Genomic DNA, 16,249 nt, shown 5'->3' with positions numbered 1-16,249 from the left:
GTTAAAGCGCAGTGATTTATTGCCTCACACTTTGGGTGGATTTATTTTGTTACACTTGGACAGATTCAGACTAGCGGTTTCCCCTTGTTTCCAGTCTTTGTGCTAGGCTATGCTAACAAGCTGCTAGCTTCATCCAGACATTTACAACACAGGCAGATTACACACACACATACAATCTGCTTATCTAACTCTTAGATAAGAAGAGGTTTTTTTTCCAAAACGTATATAAGGTATACAAAGAAATACCACCAAGCCAAAGATAACCTCTCTGACCATAGCTTCAAACAAACATGAGGGCGAAAGCTACACAACCTGGACAAACAATAACCTCGTCAGGTAGAAAAAGCTGAACACGGTTTGATTGAACTTGAGGTTTCATCTACAGGCAACAGGAGGGCGGCAAACCAGCTGATGCATCGCATGAAGAAACCAGGAAAACCTATCGAGAGCCGCTGAGCACCCAAACACAAGTCTCTCGTCCGCAGTGATATCGGCCCTTTCAATCAAAACCCCCCCACGGCATGCTGAACCAACACACGGAGGGAGAGCGCGGATCACTCCGTCAAGTTACCCACCTCGCAGTGGTGTCCTGGTCGGGAAAAAGTGTCATAACAAATGCCGTTTTCTCACAAATGAAGCTGCGTTAGTTCCTCGCTGTTGGACAAGGCTGTGTTTGGATAGCCTCAGGTCATGAATTCCCCAGCAGGGCTGAGTGTGTGTGTGTGTGTGTGTGTGTGTGTGTGTGTGTGCGTTAAATGAGAAAGGGAAAGAGAGACAAGACGAGTGTGCAGCGTTGCACCATCACCTGGGTGTGGGAGGCCTGACGAGGAGGCGGTTGGAGGAGGGGGAAGTTTAAGATTACCTCTACGGGGGAAACACCCATGGATTTAAGTACGTGGCGCTGTGGGTATACAAATACATTCCTCGACAAACTACTAGAGAGCAGATGGCCACAAATGCTTGGACACGATTGCAAAAGAGAGAGAGAGAGAGAAAAAACATGTCTTAGTGACGAATGGTGAAGCTTTGGACGAGTTGTGAAAGTCACTGTGACCTTGTGACCTACGGTTAACTTCAGGTAATAAGTGTGTGCCATTTCTCTGTTGTTGTTCAAATGTTAACACTCAAACTCTAAAACCAATAACAACGGTGAATGGGAGAGACCGCTGAGTGAACGGTTGGATTGGAAGATGCATTTCCATTGAAGCCCATTTACTATTATTTCACCCCCATGTGAAAACATGTATATAAATGACATTGGTAATTTTCTAGTGGAGACACAAATAAATAATGTGGTATAACTCAGATAGTAAATACATATAAATACATGTTATAACCATAAATTACTTTCTTTGTGTGATTCCTAAAGGTTTGGTAAATATGGATCATGGTGTGGCATTACAATTGTAGTCAATTTTTATTTAATCAGCTATGGTTTTAAATAATAATTTTGAGTATTTGAACCTGCACTAATTCCTATATATTTCCAATGCCATTGCCTCATTTAAGAAAAAAAAAAGAGATGACCACATAGTCGTTTCCTCAATGAGTTGTTAAGAAATCCTCAAATATTTCCAAGTGGACTAAAGTGTGACTTTCCAAGTGCACAGTGTTGATGTCTTCCCTCAAACACCGTCATGCTGGCACTTGAGTTGTTATGGTAACAATTGCTCCAGAGGGAGATTTTTACCGCAAACTGGAACCAAGGTGGAGTGAAGTAACACAGCAATATTCAGCACGGGGACATTTGTCAAGGTTATAGCATCACTGTGACCATCCTTAACTTCGCGAAGGTGTGTTTGGGTAAACAGCACAGTATCCAGGAGGGGGGGGGGAGGGGGGGGAGGAGTGACAGCGACCGATGCAGGGTGACAGGTCGGTAAATGCGGGAGGAAATTCCACAGCAGCTGAAAAGATGACTCGATTGATAGTAGATCAAAGGAAAAATATTGTGCAACACTGTTTATAGTTTTAAAAAACTATTGAAGTGATTTTTAAGCAAAAATGACAAACATTTTACAGCTTTCTTTCTTGTTACAATGTTAACTGAAGATCTTCCATCATAATAAAAAGGTTTCATACACTTTGGATTTTTGGGATGGAATGATGTTTGAGTTTACAGTCTCCATTTCATTCTCATTCGTAGCACCTGTACTCACAGGTGTGTTTTTGGATAGCCAATCAAACTGTAAACTATTTGCTCTTGTTTTTTTTTATACTTTCCACATTTTTTATTAAATAATATAAAACAATGTAATAAAGGTAGTTCAGCGTCTCATACACGACTCAATCAATGATCCATTCCATCCCGACGAGTTTGTCTTCATTGTAAGAAAACAATCTGCAACCAATTCTCAGAAAATCCGTTGCGAATTCTGAATAAAAAAAGAGACCATGCAATGGTTAAAGCGAAGCCTAGTTTCTTGGTATAGAGACTTGTCAACACAGGCAGGTACTCCACAGACAGGCCTGCTTACTAAACAGCGTTGTGCAGCTGAGGGTCTGCACACTGCGCCGTCATGACCCCCGGGCCCTGGAATGCGCCTCCACCTGCACAGACTTGCTTTGATAAAGGTCTCTCTCTCTCTCTCTCTCTCTCTCTTAAAATGGCAGCTAGGAGTTCACTTTAAGCCATTCTGAGCAATACCATTAATTATACAAGCTTCCAAAGGCAGGTTTGACATTTTTCGTGGTCCCACCAAAGGTGAAAATCTTTAAGAAAAGTTGTGTAGCCACGTACACGACAAGCCACCTCGACGTAGAGGACCGTTTACTGGCATGAATGCGGGTCTATATTTTTTATCCCGCTCGTGTTGTAAGTTGTAAATTGTAAATCCCTCCGCTGTAATAAACACACGCATCTACTAATGTTGGTCTTACCTGGTAGTTTTGGGGGGGGGGATTCCTCGGGGAATAGAAGCTGGGCAGAATGTGTTATTCCAGTCCGGACCCGACAGCGAGCAGGTGGCCACTCCCTCACCTGTGCAAGTGCGCCGTGAGGTGGGCTCACTTCCTTATTTCATAGACCTCATAAACAAGAAATATGGCGCCAGACTGCGCCCTACCTTCACGTCGAGATTTAAACTTAAAAGAGAAATATAGTGACACTGCGTTTTAGTTTGTTTTGTTCAGTCCTACGGGAGTTTGGGGACATGGACATTTATTGCTAGAAGAAAAATGCATTAAAGTACGTCACGTAACAGATATTTTGAGTTGGAAAACTTTAATCAACATGATAGTTACTTGGCAAACTGATTTCAACTTACAATAATATAATACGACACTTTGTATTTCATTTGTAGCTCATTTAAAAAAGACGTTGTCCTTTTCATCAGGCGTCTTAACTGTTATTGGTGTTGAGTTGATGTAACTACACCCCCTGAACAGCAGATGGCGCTACAAGCTAAACCAAAACAGGGACTTGTGAACTGACTGCAAAAGCCTTTCTTCCCTTTATACGTATGCTGGTAGATTGATAAATAATTTAATGGATGGATAGGAAATAACGATACACAACAGGGGTGTATGTGTGTATTTATGTAGACACATACAGTATTTTCATAAAACTGTATACAATGCGGCTTTAGTCGATGATATGATTTGGATTGTGAGTAAAAGTAACTGCACAGTTGGCAGACACAGCTTTCAGAATTAAGAAAACAATTTAAAAAATGGAAACACTGAAAAAAAGTATTCCTACTTAATCGTAAGAGTAGCTGAACCTTTGTTACTTTTGACCAACAATATGAACTGTCCGCCAACAGTTAATGAAATGCAATATGTCAGACAAGCAGCCTGTATTTTCTCAACAGCGGAAACATATTTAAAAAAAGATCCTCCTCATGCAAAGCGAAAAACACATTTTCAGAGCGTCATCTTTGATTCACTCGGCCATTCCTTTCCCAAGTACTACTTTCGGTGCCAGAGGAGTGTGGAATATCTGTGTGGAGCAGCAACAGCTGTGAAGGGAGTTCAAGTCTGGGTCAGAATGGGACCAAACTACACGGGCCATCCCGCAGCCCGGAGCTGCGTCAAGGGCAAGAGCCCACAACAGGTGCCCGTCCAGCCCGGGTTTTTTAACACTTTGACACCCTAGCGGCCACAGGCTCTGAGCTCCTGCAGATACAACGCGTCCACCGCTCACCGCTCAATGGGATCATCAACACGCACGTTTTTAGAGACGCCTCCTAAATCCTCGCCATCACACCCTCCTCCTCTTCCTCCTCCTCTGCTTGGGCCTTCTCTGGGTGCCGCCTCCCCGTATTGAGCAGTATTTAGAAAACGTACAACTAGTGGCACACAGGTGAGTCTCTTCTCCAGGCAGTGTGAGGTGGTGGGAGAAGTGTCAGGTGTGTTTACAACAGCAAGGCAGCTCATAATATGATTCGCTGTTATTCCAGTCATCCTGTTGTTGTTGTTATTGTTGTTGTTGGTGTAAAACGTGACAACTGAATGGAAAATATTCAAGTGATTTTAGAGAGCGCAGTTGTCTGATATTTTGTTGATTATAAGCACAGGTCCTGATAGAAACTTTTTATTATAACTGGAATAACAAGTACAGAAACTTGAACTGAAATTGCATTCGGGGGTAGTCGTGACACCAGTAAGTGCAGCAATGAGGGGCGGAATAGCATCCTATTGTGAAATGTTGGAGTATTATTTAAACTACTGAAAAGAAGAAAAAAAGTTAAGATAAAGTACATTCATTATTATTGAGTGAAGCAAGCATTTTAAGCAGCATTTCTATGCTGCAGCTGTGTGCGGTTCTGTCTCTGTCCACAAGAGGAGTCACAACACAAGTGATACCATGTTGCATTGAACACATTTTGTAATGACTTTCTTCTTCCATAAAGACATTTTGAGGGTTGAACCATTTTGACTTATTTTTAGCGGCTGCCCTTTCATGAGGGATGAAATGTTGGGGTAGGGTTAGGGTTAGTATGACTCCCACCCCTGTCTCAACATCCCACCCTACTTCCCAAAGTCCCCACCCTGGAAGCTGGCTGAGCCAGCGGTTGAGGCGGTATGCTTGGATTGCAACGGTCCACTTCTCCCCCCCGCTCCTCCTTCTAACTCATTATAGAAATATTTACCCCACCTTGTGTCTGTTTAATGATGTCCAGAATATTTATCTTTCCCCTGATGGTCATTAAGTCCACATTCTTCCAGCGACCTCTGAGGTCACCGCTTTGTTGACATCACTTCTCTGAGTAATGTGGAGCTGTGACTTGTCCCCGTTTCTCTATTTGCTCACCCTTTGACTCGTGAAGCGGACACCTGCGAGACAAAGCGGTGGGACAGCAGAACGGGGGTGGGGGGGCGGGGGGGGTATTTGGTTTAGGTAGCAGGTGTGTAGGTCTTTTGGTGTTTATGTGAGTTTGTCCTGTAAAGAGGTGGTCATTGAGTCCCTTCCAAACTCAGCGGGAGTCCACAGTGTTCATGTAGGTGTGAAGTGGCCCGGGCCAGGAGTGGATTATAAACCTGGCCTGCATTACAATAGAGGTGAGAAGCAGCAGGGGCCCCCACATTACAGTTCGGCAAACAAGACCCGAGAAGCATAAGAACATCCCATGCGTATCCTTGAAAAAAGGTGGTTTGAATAGAGAGCTTTTGTTTGAAATGATATACAATTAAACCGCCCGGAGGAAAGAATAAAGGGCACCGTGGTGGTTAAATGGTAGTAAAAGCATTTTAAAAAAGCCAGCGGGGCATTAAAGACAGGTTAGACCGGTAAACACGGGTTGATAACATCACAAAGCTCGATTTAGATTTTCACACAAGCTTTCGAATGCTGTGGAAATGTGGTGTTAAATGGTAATCCTTTTAACTCAATGTGGCTGTTTCTTTTGTTAAATAGATGAAAAACTTACATTTAACTTATAAATGACACAAAAAAACTGAAAAGTACTGATCCTGAGTCTAATTTTCAGTAAAACATACATTCTATCACGGACATTAAGATAAACTTTATTGATTCCATGGAGGAACAACAAAACACTGAGACACACTAAAGACTAGCTTTACAAAGACAGTAAAGGAATGTTTTACTTTACCTGCCAAAGGTAAGAAAGATGTAAATAAAACATCAATTTACACAAAGCCCAATTATGTGACGGTGACAGAAAATAGCCAAAATAGAATGTTGTTGCATTGTTAATATAACAGCATTTATTATCTGATTTAAACTGAGCCTTGCTTTCATTAAGTTTTGTCCTGTCTTACAAACATGATGTGAACAGGGCGGCGATTTAGTTCAACGATTTATGTGGGATGTCTCGCACTCCACTTTGGTTTAAATTCCAGGTCACACCTGTTATAAATGTTTGAATCCAAAGTTATTTTTGGTGTGGTAACTCAAAGCTTTCTGCTTACATAAAGTCGACGCCCTTTTCAGATCTTTATTTAACTTTCCAATGACGCCTGAGGGTCAGCGCTTTCTCTCGGGTCGGTAGATGGATGCAAGCTCAACGGGCTGCAAAAGGGACTTGGATGCAAAAAATAACCTCCAATTAGACCCTGGCTTCATCTACCTGGCACTCCCATCCTCCCTTGACTGGGGTTCTGCGCGACGTGGTCCAGTACATTCGAGGGAGTGCTGAGACATTTACAAAGGGCAGCCATGGCATGGCTGGCATGCTTCGGCTTTACGAGCGTCAGCTGCCGATGGCATCAGATAGTGTAATAACATAGAGACAGAGGTCAATCTGCTAAGACACATGATGAGCACAGGAGAGGTCTTCAGCCCAGTGGAGGGTAGCGCGCGCGCGGGGGGGGGTGTAGAGTTTATTTCAAAGAAGATATTCGTACGTTTGATAAATCACAACATCAGGGCACCCAAGAAAAATGCATTATTATTTGCAAAGAATAAAGGCTTCTAATTGTCGTCATTTTATTTGGGATCCTGAATGCTATTCAGCCGGTGTAACTCTGTAGGGTTCTATGAGCAGGTTTTGTGGAAGAACTACATTTCGCTGACCTTGATTCCTGTCATGGTGGAGGCGGAAATCTCAAAAGACCGATATCTCAAAACAAAAAACGTTAAACCTGTTTGTCTAAATAGTATCAAATGCGGACACAGCGAACCTCTGGAAGGTTCCTGTTTAGATAAGGAACATAACATAACAAGAAAGAAATGAACTCAGGTGATGATGCTTTTGTGTGTTGGGTCCAGTCCTGTAAAGAAAGAAATGAAAAAACAACAAATGGAAAAAATCTATTTTTAACAAAAGTTAATGTGAGATAAAATGTGGTGAATAATGACCATATACTTAAAAACCAGCACAACCACATAACACTGAATCACAATATCTGATTATAATTGTATCCACTACTAAGAAAAGCAAATACCATTTCAGTGTGACTGAAGTCGTCTTTATTCTCTGTCAGTTTAAAGGCATGAAAGACGCAGCGCAGACAAACATCCACTCATGCTTCCCTTGAAAACGATTTTCTGCACACACTCACACACGCCTGCTTGCACATGCACAAAAACAAACACGCACCCTCACCGCGCACAACCTTGCCCAGAACAGAGGGGGGAGGGGCGAAGAGAAGATGATGTCACCCCTGTAGGCAGCTAAGCTGAGGCTTGAGATAATGGTGACATTTCAGGGGAGGTGATGTCATTCTTCCACTGCTACCTCCCCTCCTCCCTTTATTTCCCTTCCCCTTACTGTCCTACCCTCCCTCGCCTCCTTCCTCTCCTCATCATCAGTGCAGGTGGCCCGGGCCATGGCGCTCTGATACCCCCCCACCCTGTGCTGTGAGGCTCTCAATGTGTGTTGGTGTGATGTGGGTGTGAGGTGTTTGGATGCGGGTGGTTGTAATGTTTTGCTGGTTAAGTCATTATATGTGCGTCGTTTTTAATGCCAGCTCATGTGCCAGCGTGTGCACGGCCCCTCGTGTCTGTGCTGCTTGTGTGCACGCACGTGCACGTGGATGGGCCTCTTTTTTCTCTCTCTCTCTCTCTCTCTCTCTCTCTCTCTCTCCCTCCATCCCATTTGCCCCGCTGAGACCAATCAAGCAGCGAGCTGCCAGGCTGTCTCGCTGAGCTGCCCCCCCCCCCCCCGCCCCCCAAGAGGACCTGCTCATTTAAGGTGTAACTGACTTCTCACAAACCCCTTTTTTCCTCCCAGAAACCTTTTATGTCATGTGTTATAGTCAGTGGTTAAAGCTTAAGGGTTTTGTATCCTGCTCCTCAGCCTCGTGCTCCGGGGTTAGTTTCATTCAGAGAGGATTCGGAAACAAGACACGTGCAAAAAAAAAAAAAAACACACACACCACCACCACCTCCAACAAAAACACTCGACTCCTGCCGTGAGGGAGGCAACAGCACTTTCCAGAGAGTTTAATTTGAAGATTTAGCGGGCATTTGCATATTATGCAGATCTGGTTTAGCCTGCTTCAGCATGCTGGGCTGATTGCCACAGATAGTGAGGCTCCAAAGCCCCACAGGCCGCTGTACCCCCGGTCTCACCGCCGAGCTCCAGGCTGCTCACCGGCAGGATTTTTATCCCCGAAAACTCACCGCTCGTGCACTTTCACTCCGCCAAGTTCTGGCTCGCCGTCTTTCTTCCCCTGTCGAAAGGACCCAGAGCAGCGTGTGTGAGCTGTAAACAAGTTCCCACCCCCACCGCTACACACACACACACACACACACACACGCACACTCTCAGGCTGTATCTGGGCAAAAAGAGTTTTCTGAAACCATGAGCATCTGTCTTATCGTTTGATTGCTTTTCGTGTGTCACACAGTTGAATCACAGAAGGCTTCCCTTCACACCTAGAGGAAGTCGACCAGAAACCAGAACAACTGTCCACGAACGCATGAACGGGAGCAATAACAAGGGAACATGGCTGCTTCGCACTGCTGAAATGTAGCACACATACTAACACAATAACTATGGCTGTCAAAATCCAGGATGTGGCCAGGCTTTTGTTGTTGTTGTTGTTAAATCCCTTTTATGCAGGATACAGCATCAACATCAGCAGAATTTTTAATTGAAGTTACAGCAAAGGTTTAACTTAGATACTGAATGTCTTTGGAAATAAGACCTTGCATGTTACGCTTTAAATTTATTTGAAAGAAAAATCCAATGTTTTACATCGTTTAGCTGTAGGATTAGCTTTCTTCACCACAGAAACGCATTGCTTATTTGAGTTTTTAATGACCAAAAAAACTCAAGTGTGCTTAAAGTTAAATTATGTTTGGCAAATCAAACACGCCCACTCTCGCTCATGCGTCATGTTCTCATCTTACCAATTTGACCTGGTTTTACTCCCCACTATAGAGAGAGTTGCACCTGTACAACGTGAGAGACAAAAGCAAATTGCCAAATGATGACGTGTCATGTGATGTTTACATGTCAGCCAGTCATGTCTGATGAAAAGCGTTTCATCTTGAGCGAAAAAAAAGACATGAACATATTTACTATATCGGAGTGAAAGGGAGTTGATATTTCCAAGTGTTGACTGAATGTGAGGGTTAAAACCATTTAGCACGATGAGCTACGGATGGAGAAGAGGTTTCTGGTGTGTACCATGCAACAGTTTTTTAATATAATGAGTAAATCCAAATATTATGAGTACTTGCACCTTACCTCGTCTCCATGGGGACCCTCCTTCAGTCCTGCAGCGCAAACCTGAGTTGATATACATCATTTTCAGTTTGATTGCCTCAGCTGAAGTGGGAAAATTGCCAAATGGCCAAAAGCATAAATTGTTTAAACCCTAATATACTCCAAGTGCTCTTGAGGTATGTTTGGGTTAATGATTTATAATTTAACATATTAAGGTGCCTGAGCCTTGTCCATCTTGTCCACACACACAAATAGACAATATGGAGGAATGTGGAAAGTTGTTTTTATTTACGGAAAGAACAGTTGCAAGAACAGGTGCACTTGCACATAAATTACCAGGAACCCCTGTGCGGGGAACATAGGATGTAATGACAGATGGCATTCTCTCTACTCAGGGACATTCATCTGCGATGCACTGGTAATCGTCAATGGAGGGTCCCCCGGGACGCCGTGCTGTCAGGCTGATGGACTCATTAGACACGCATCAATGTCTGTGCGGGAGCGGGTCTGTTTCTACCCCCCCCCCCCCCCCACCCCTGGGCTGTTTGTGACATAGCCCCCCCTCTCCCCCCCACTGGGTGGGTAGTAGAAACACTAATTAAGACTTATAGACATTCACGGGCACCTGAGGTGTCACTGAGGTAACGGCAGTAATACTAAAAGCTCTCAGGGTTCCCCTACTTAGTTCCTCATTAATATGTCACAGTACAGGTACAGAGCTGCTGGGGGACTTTCCAGGGAACCGAAACAACACAGTCCTGCTCTTTAACAACTCTTTGACTTCATCGGTGAATGTTACAGCGTTAAGATCAGCCGCTATGCTATGCTAAGCTAAGCTAAGCTAAGCTAAGTGGCTGCTGTTTGTAGCTTTGTGTTTATGTTACAGGTGTGACTCACTTAAAGTGAGAAATAATGAATATCCCAAAATGTAAAACTATTCCTTTAACCAAAACCACTTCTTTTTTGAACCACATTTAAAACTTTGAAAGCACATTTTGACTAAGTTATTTTTTCGAGTTTACTTTTATTAACTGTTTTGATAAAACATTCCTGACACACTTGGATTAGTCCGACATTGTTGTTGTTGAGTTTTGAAGAATGAATCAAATTAGAGTTTCAAGCCAACACACAGACAGGAAATTACCCGGCTTCCATCACACTCTTTGATGGGGGGGGGGAATTCCCCCAATCGCACTGACAACACGTAACAGGAATGCCGTGGCGCATTGGTAGAGGCCCTTTTTTTTATCTTATTCCTGCACTAGGTTGTTTGTTGTCCATTGTCGTAGTGTCTGCTCTCATGCACCACCCGCCAAGTCAAATTCCTTGTATGTCTGACATATGATGGCAATAAATGTTTCCTGATTCCTGATTTACATCTCTGACGCTCAATGTTGGTTGTCTGGGAGGAAGACCGCAGAAGAGCTTAGGGGACTGAAGTGTGTGTGTGTGTGTGTGTGTGCGCGTGTGTGCGTGGGAGGTGACCCTGATGTCATCATTTGCCCCCGCTGTTCCCAGAAGTCGTGTCTAACCACCTAAAAGAGAGGCAAACGTTTGGGAGCTATTTCTGTCCACCTGCACGCCTTCCCCTCGACTTTCTACTGGGCAAACATACCTTCCCCGGCTTAACCAGGGCGAGAACCTCAAAGCTGTCCTTCTAAAAAAAATCCCAGTCTCACATCATGTGGGTATTTTTTAGGAAAAACAAGTTCATGGGAAGTTGCGGCAGAGATGAGGTTCGCTTTTGGGAATGCAACTGCCCTAAAGAAAAACATACTAAAATTAACACCACAAGATCACTTAAAAATACATATTCAACAAATTGGATAAATTATGAATGAATAAAGGAGAATGGTTAAAGATGGCACATAGCATCTGTTTGTTTGAGGTATTTATATATATATATATGTTTGTGAACATTTATTTTCACTTCCTCACCAGTATGAAAATGTAAGGACAATCATTTAGTTTATTACATGATGCCGACTGCAGGTGTATTCTTTTGTGTACACTGTGTCCAGATGAGTTCAACAAACAGCTCACAGGAAATGAAAAGTTGTTTGTTTTGTGCACATTTCTCAGCACCTTTAAGGCAGTCTAATCTCATCCTGTGCGAAGGAGGACAGCCACACAAAGAAGGTCAAAGGTCATATTATGCATGGGATCTCAGGGCTCCAGATCCTCCCACAGCATTTAATCCACATTTGTGACTAAGGTTGTGGACTTATGGACCCCGCAGGAGGCAGAATGGATGGCAAGATCTTATAATCACTCTGCAGTTTTGTGATGAGCTACTTATTTCCACTCTGACTCCCGTTTGTCTGATTGTCTTTTAAACATTTTGCTCTTGTTACTTAAAAAAAGGTGCAGCTCAGTAGAAGCAGACACCATCTGGATGGTTAAATGTCGTGCCTTAGCAGAAAGCAAGACGCAGCTTTGTGTAAAAGACACTGGAATTAAGTGATGGTGTCATCCGTAACATAACCCTTTACATGGATTGTTTACACAACCTCTTTTGATTCCACACCAGTTGTGCCCCCCCCCCCGACGAGGCGCTGATGCTTGCAGGAAGGGGTGGGGCACATGCTTATTCAGACAGACTCAGCAGACAATGAACAAAACCTTTAAGGAGCAGTATGCAAAATGAGCCATGAAGGTTGCAGTTTTGAATGCTAGTGAAACCAAACGAGTGTAATTTGTTTGTCAGGGCCTACTGTGCCGTGTGCCTTAAACCGGCTTGGTGTGGAGAATGATTTATAAAATTGTTGCATGCGAGACGAGATGGCTCCTGGGTGTTATTTTTTTATGACATGCATAATATGCATTCATGATATCCAATCTAATGATGTTCTGTAGGCTATGGGTCTGACACATGCATGAATGCCATTTTGGAGATGTGCAGGAACATACCGTGTAATCCATCTTTAGCACAGTTGGAAAGACAGTTCAACCCTTCACACACTCCTACTTTAGCACAATATATCTGTGTCCGATGTACATGTTACTTAGCAGGATGTTGTTTTGGTGTCACTTTAACCTGACGACAAAGAAAATACCCCAAGCTCTCTTTTTTTTTTTAATGGCAACCACACCGGAAATGAGGTCATCTCCTCTGCTGAGTCACTTCACCGACTACTGAACACATGACACGATTGTGGGTTTTTGTTGCACTTGGCTCCCCTGCAGTGTGTATGTGAATGTGTGAGGTAATTAGAACATTGTGATGTCACTGAGGTTAAACTGAAATACAGAATTATAACAGTTTAATGTTTTCTAAACTGTGATCCTCATCACTAATACTATCATTATGACACTGTTTGGTAACCGCTGTGTGTTCTGTTCAGACATTCAGAGGCAATTTCCTATTTGTTTTCTGCATGTGACTCATGTCAGTTCCTCATGTACTTTGTCTGGGGTAAAAACTTTCTTTTTCTAACAGCTACACCGATCTCTCCGTGGTCGCACCAGCCGAGAAAAGAAAAAAAAAAGCTATTTCCAAAGCGGTTCACCGTGTCCTCGATGCACCCGGATCTCTGCCTCCATTCCTTGAGTGCTAAAAAGCAGAAGCAGTCGTGCTGACAGTTGCCTCTCTTCAAAGCCTCTTTAATGGCACGTCAATTCCTGCTTCCCCTGGGACTGTGACTGAGGGGAGATGAGGAGCCTGATTGTAACTGCTGGCTATGGCGGACCAGCCAGCTGCAGCTCACATCCACTACGGCAAAATCTACTCGTCGTCTCTCAGACATGTTCGCCTTTGTGAACTCCTGAATTTAAGGCATAGCTGTCAAAACGCCGTCTGAGTGTGTGTGTGTGTGTGTGTGTGTGTGTGAGAGCGCTCCTGGATGATGATCCTTTGATCTGCACAAGAAGGCTTTGGGCTCCAGCCCAATCTCTCCAGCCATTACTGCTAGTTAGGCGCCTACCGTGGTGCATTCTGATATTAAGTAGGCACAGGAGAAATCGCTTACAATTATGAAATATTCACAGTGGGAACATCTTTGTAAATATTTGATGCCATTTCCTGAAACTCTTTGGACAGGTTCTGAACACAGCTCAGGAAATCATCTTATTTTATCCTTCGATCTTCCAATTTTCACTACATTCATCAGAATACCATTAGCTTCATAGCAACATAAATGAACCGCTTGTTGATTGATGGCTTAATGGTATGAGGAGCCCAGAACTTTACATTACATGTCATTTAGCTGACGCTTTTATCCAAAGCGACTTACAATAAGTGCATTTCCACATAGAGACACAAAATCAGAAGAACAAGTAACAAGAAAGTACATTTTTCATCAAATAAGCAGTTTCAAAACATGTTATAGAAAAGTGCCATTATAAGTACAATTTAAGTGCTACCATTTGTTAGTGCTACGGTTTGCTAGTGTTTTAGTCAAGGTAGAGTCTAAAAAGGTGTGTCTTGAAGATGTAGAGGCTCTCTGCTGTCCTGATGTCATCAGAGAGCTCGTTCCACCATCTGGGAGCCAGGACAGCGAGGAGTCGCGATCTCGCCGAGTGCTTTTCTCTCAGTGAGGGAGAACTCTTTCAATGACCACACCGTGTCCTCAATTGGTCACCTGTGGACTTGATTATTTGTTTAAAGTATTAATAGACTAAACACTATTGAGCCTTCTAACATTAGCTCCAAGTCGCAGGAAGAAGCAGGTGGTTCCAGCCACAGGTGTGTTTCTCCAACTGAAATGGAGGCCCATCTGTTGAAACAGCACAAGGGGTCCCAATGCCATCCTGGCACACAGCCTGCTAACATCTGTTTCCCATGTGCTGTGTGCAGCAGCGACAGAGAGCCGTGTAAGACTCAGTCAGCCACCCAAAAAAGCAAAGCCCCTGGGAAAAGAGGAAGGACGCCAGGGACATTAAAGACAGTACAATTCATTTGCAGCTCAGTCATGCAGCCTACTTCTTTCTGTAAATTGACCAGAAAATAGAATTTTTAAGCATAAAATTACCAGAGAGGTAACTGAATCATTTCTAAAACACAATTTTCAGCAAAGCCGGCGCTTTGGGGGACTAAATGACATTGAACGCTCCGTATGGTTGAGGTGTGACGCATGGTGGGTGTTTGTTAACATGCCGCACACCACCACCCTTGTGTGCACTGACTGAGACACTGGTTAACGGGTGTCTAATTAAGACAACCTTAAAATTATGCAAAACATGCCAGGGGTTGCTGGCTGTAGGATCAGCATCTGCCTTCCTCTTAGATATTCCCCGGGAAGACAGTGGGAGACCGTGGCCCACGCTGTGTGCTGCGCTTGGCTTGCCCAAGTGTCACGTCTCTAACGTGAGGATGTCTGTCCTCAGATCTTCAGAGGCTCCGGTAGATCAGAGGGCGGCTGTCACGCCTCCGGGGGCCATCGTCGTCGGGCAGCACAGCGGAGATCCTTCAGAGCCGCTGACCTCCCCCCCCACCCCCCCCTGAGATACACCGGGGCTGCCCAGGAAGCTGCACGAGTGAGAGAGGGATTTCAAAGGAACGAGCAGCTGCTCGATTGATTTGGGTTGATGTATCGCTAAACCGTGGCCGACAGGCGATGCTGTGGAATTCGAGCGGGTCTTTTATGTCTGCTAATCCGAGATGAGGTAATTGATTTGGTTGATAAATGATTTTTTTTTTTTTTTTGGTGGAAAAGTTACTATGTAGGTCAGAGCTACGTTCCCAACATTTGATTATATTTCAGAATGCTTAAGAGAAGTACATTCAGTTTTTAATTAAAGCATATTAGCAACCATGCAGCTAGTGTGTCAACGCGATAAGAACAACGCTAAGCAGTATTTGGGAGATTTGTGGCCAAGATCATGGGCTTCGTTTAATATGAATGAATATCCCATATGTTAATCCCTTCCTTGGCATTTCCTGCTTAAATAATCATTTGCATGATAATGTACATCCTGTGGCATCCGAAAAAAACAGGCTGAAGGGTGTGTCAGTGTTTAGAGGAAGAGAGAGGATTTCGCTTTCCATTCACAGACCCGTCCAAAATCTCTTCTTTTTTTCTTCTTCTCTCCCTGCCAGCTATCTCCGGCGACCGTGTTGTGCTTAAAATGCTGAACGAACCCCGTTTTCATGGAGACAATACCTCCACGCTTTATTTCCTGGAATTGTTCCTCCTGGCTGTGAAGGCTGGCTTGGTGCTCTGCTGTATCCAATTAGCTTCACACCGACAGCGGAGGCGATCCTCCACAGGCCCCCAAAAAAAGTTGAATAGGTCATTTCACGGATGAGCACAACGTACTGTTGATTTCCCCCCCCCCCCCCCCCGCCCCCCCACACACCCACGGATATGTAAAACCCTATAGCTCGGAAGGATGACGTAATGCAAAACATTAAATCTTGAAAATCATGACACATATCAGCTTGGGAGAATCGCCTGGTTGGGTGAAAGAGAGTTACAGGCATTGAAAGGGAGGATTTATGGGCCTCTTATACGCAACGTTAAATTAGGTGAGTCATCAGTTGCTCCGGGCCATTTGCAGAGGCCCTCAGGGGTTGTTTGTCTTGAAGTCACCACCTCTGACATTTATGAGGCCTTGGCAAAGAGAAAAGATTGCAAACCTTTAACAAGTGAGATAAAGGTCCGCGCGGAAAACAAAAGAGTCCCAACCGTGCTGCAGCAAGGTCTGCAAAGTGTCTTAAAGAGCTGCCAGTT

This window comes from Pungitius pungitius, chromosome 20 (assembly GCF_949316345.1).
Source record: "Pungitius pungitius chromosome 20, fPunPun2.1, whole genome shotgun sequence".
Lineage (NCBI taxonomy): Eukaryota > Metazoa > Chordata > Actinopteri > Perciformes > Gasterosteidae > Pungitius > Pungitius pungitius.
This window is presented reverse-complemented; position numbering follows the sequence as displayed.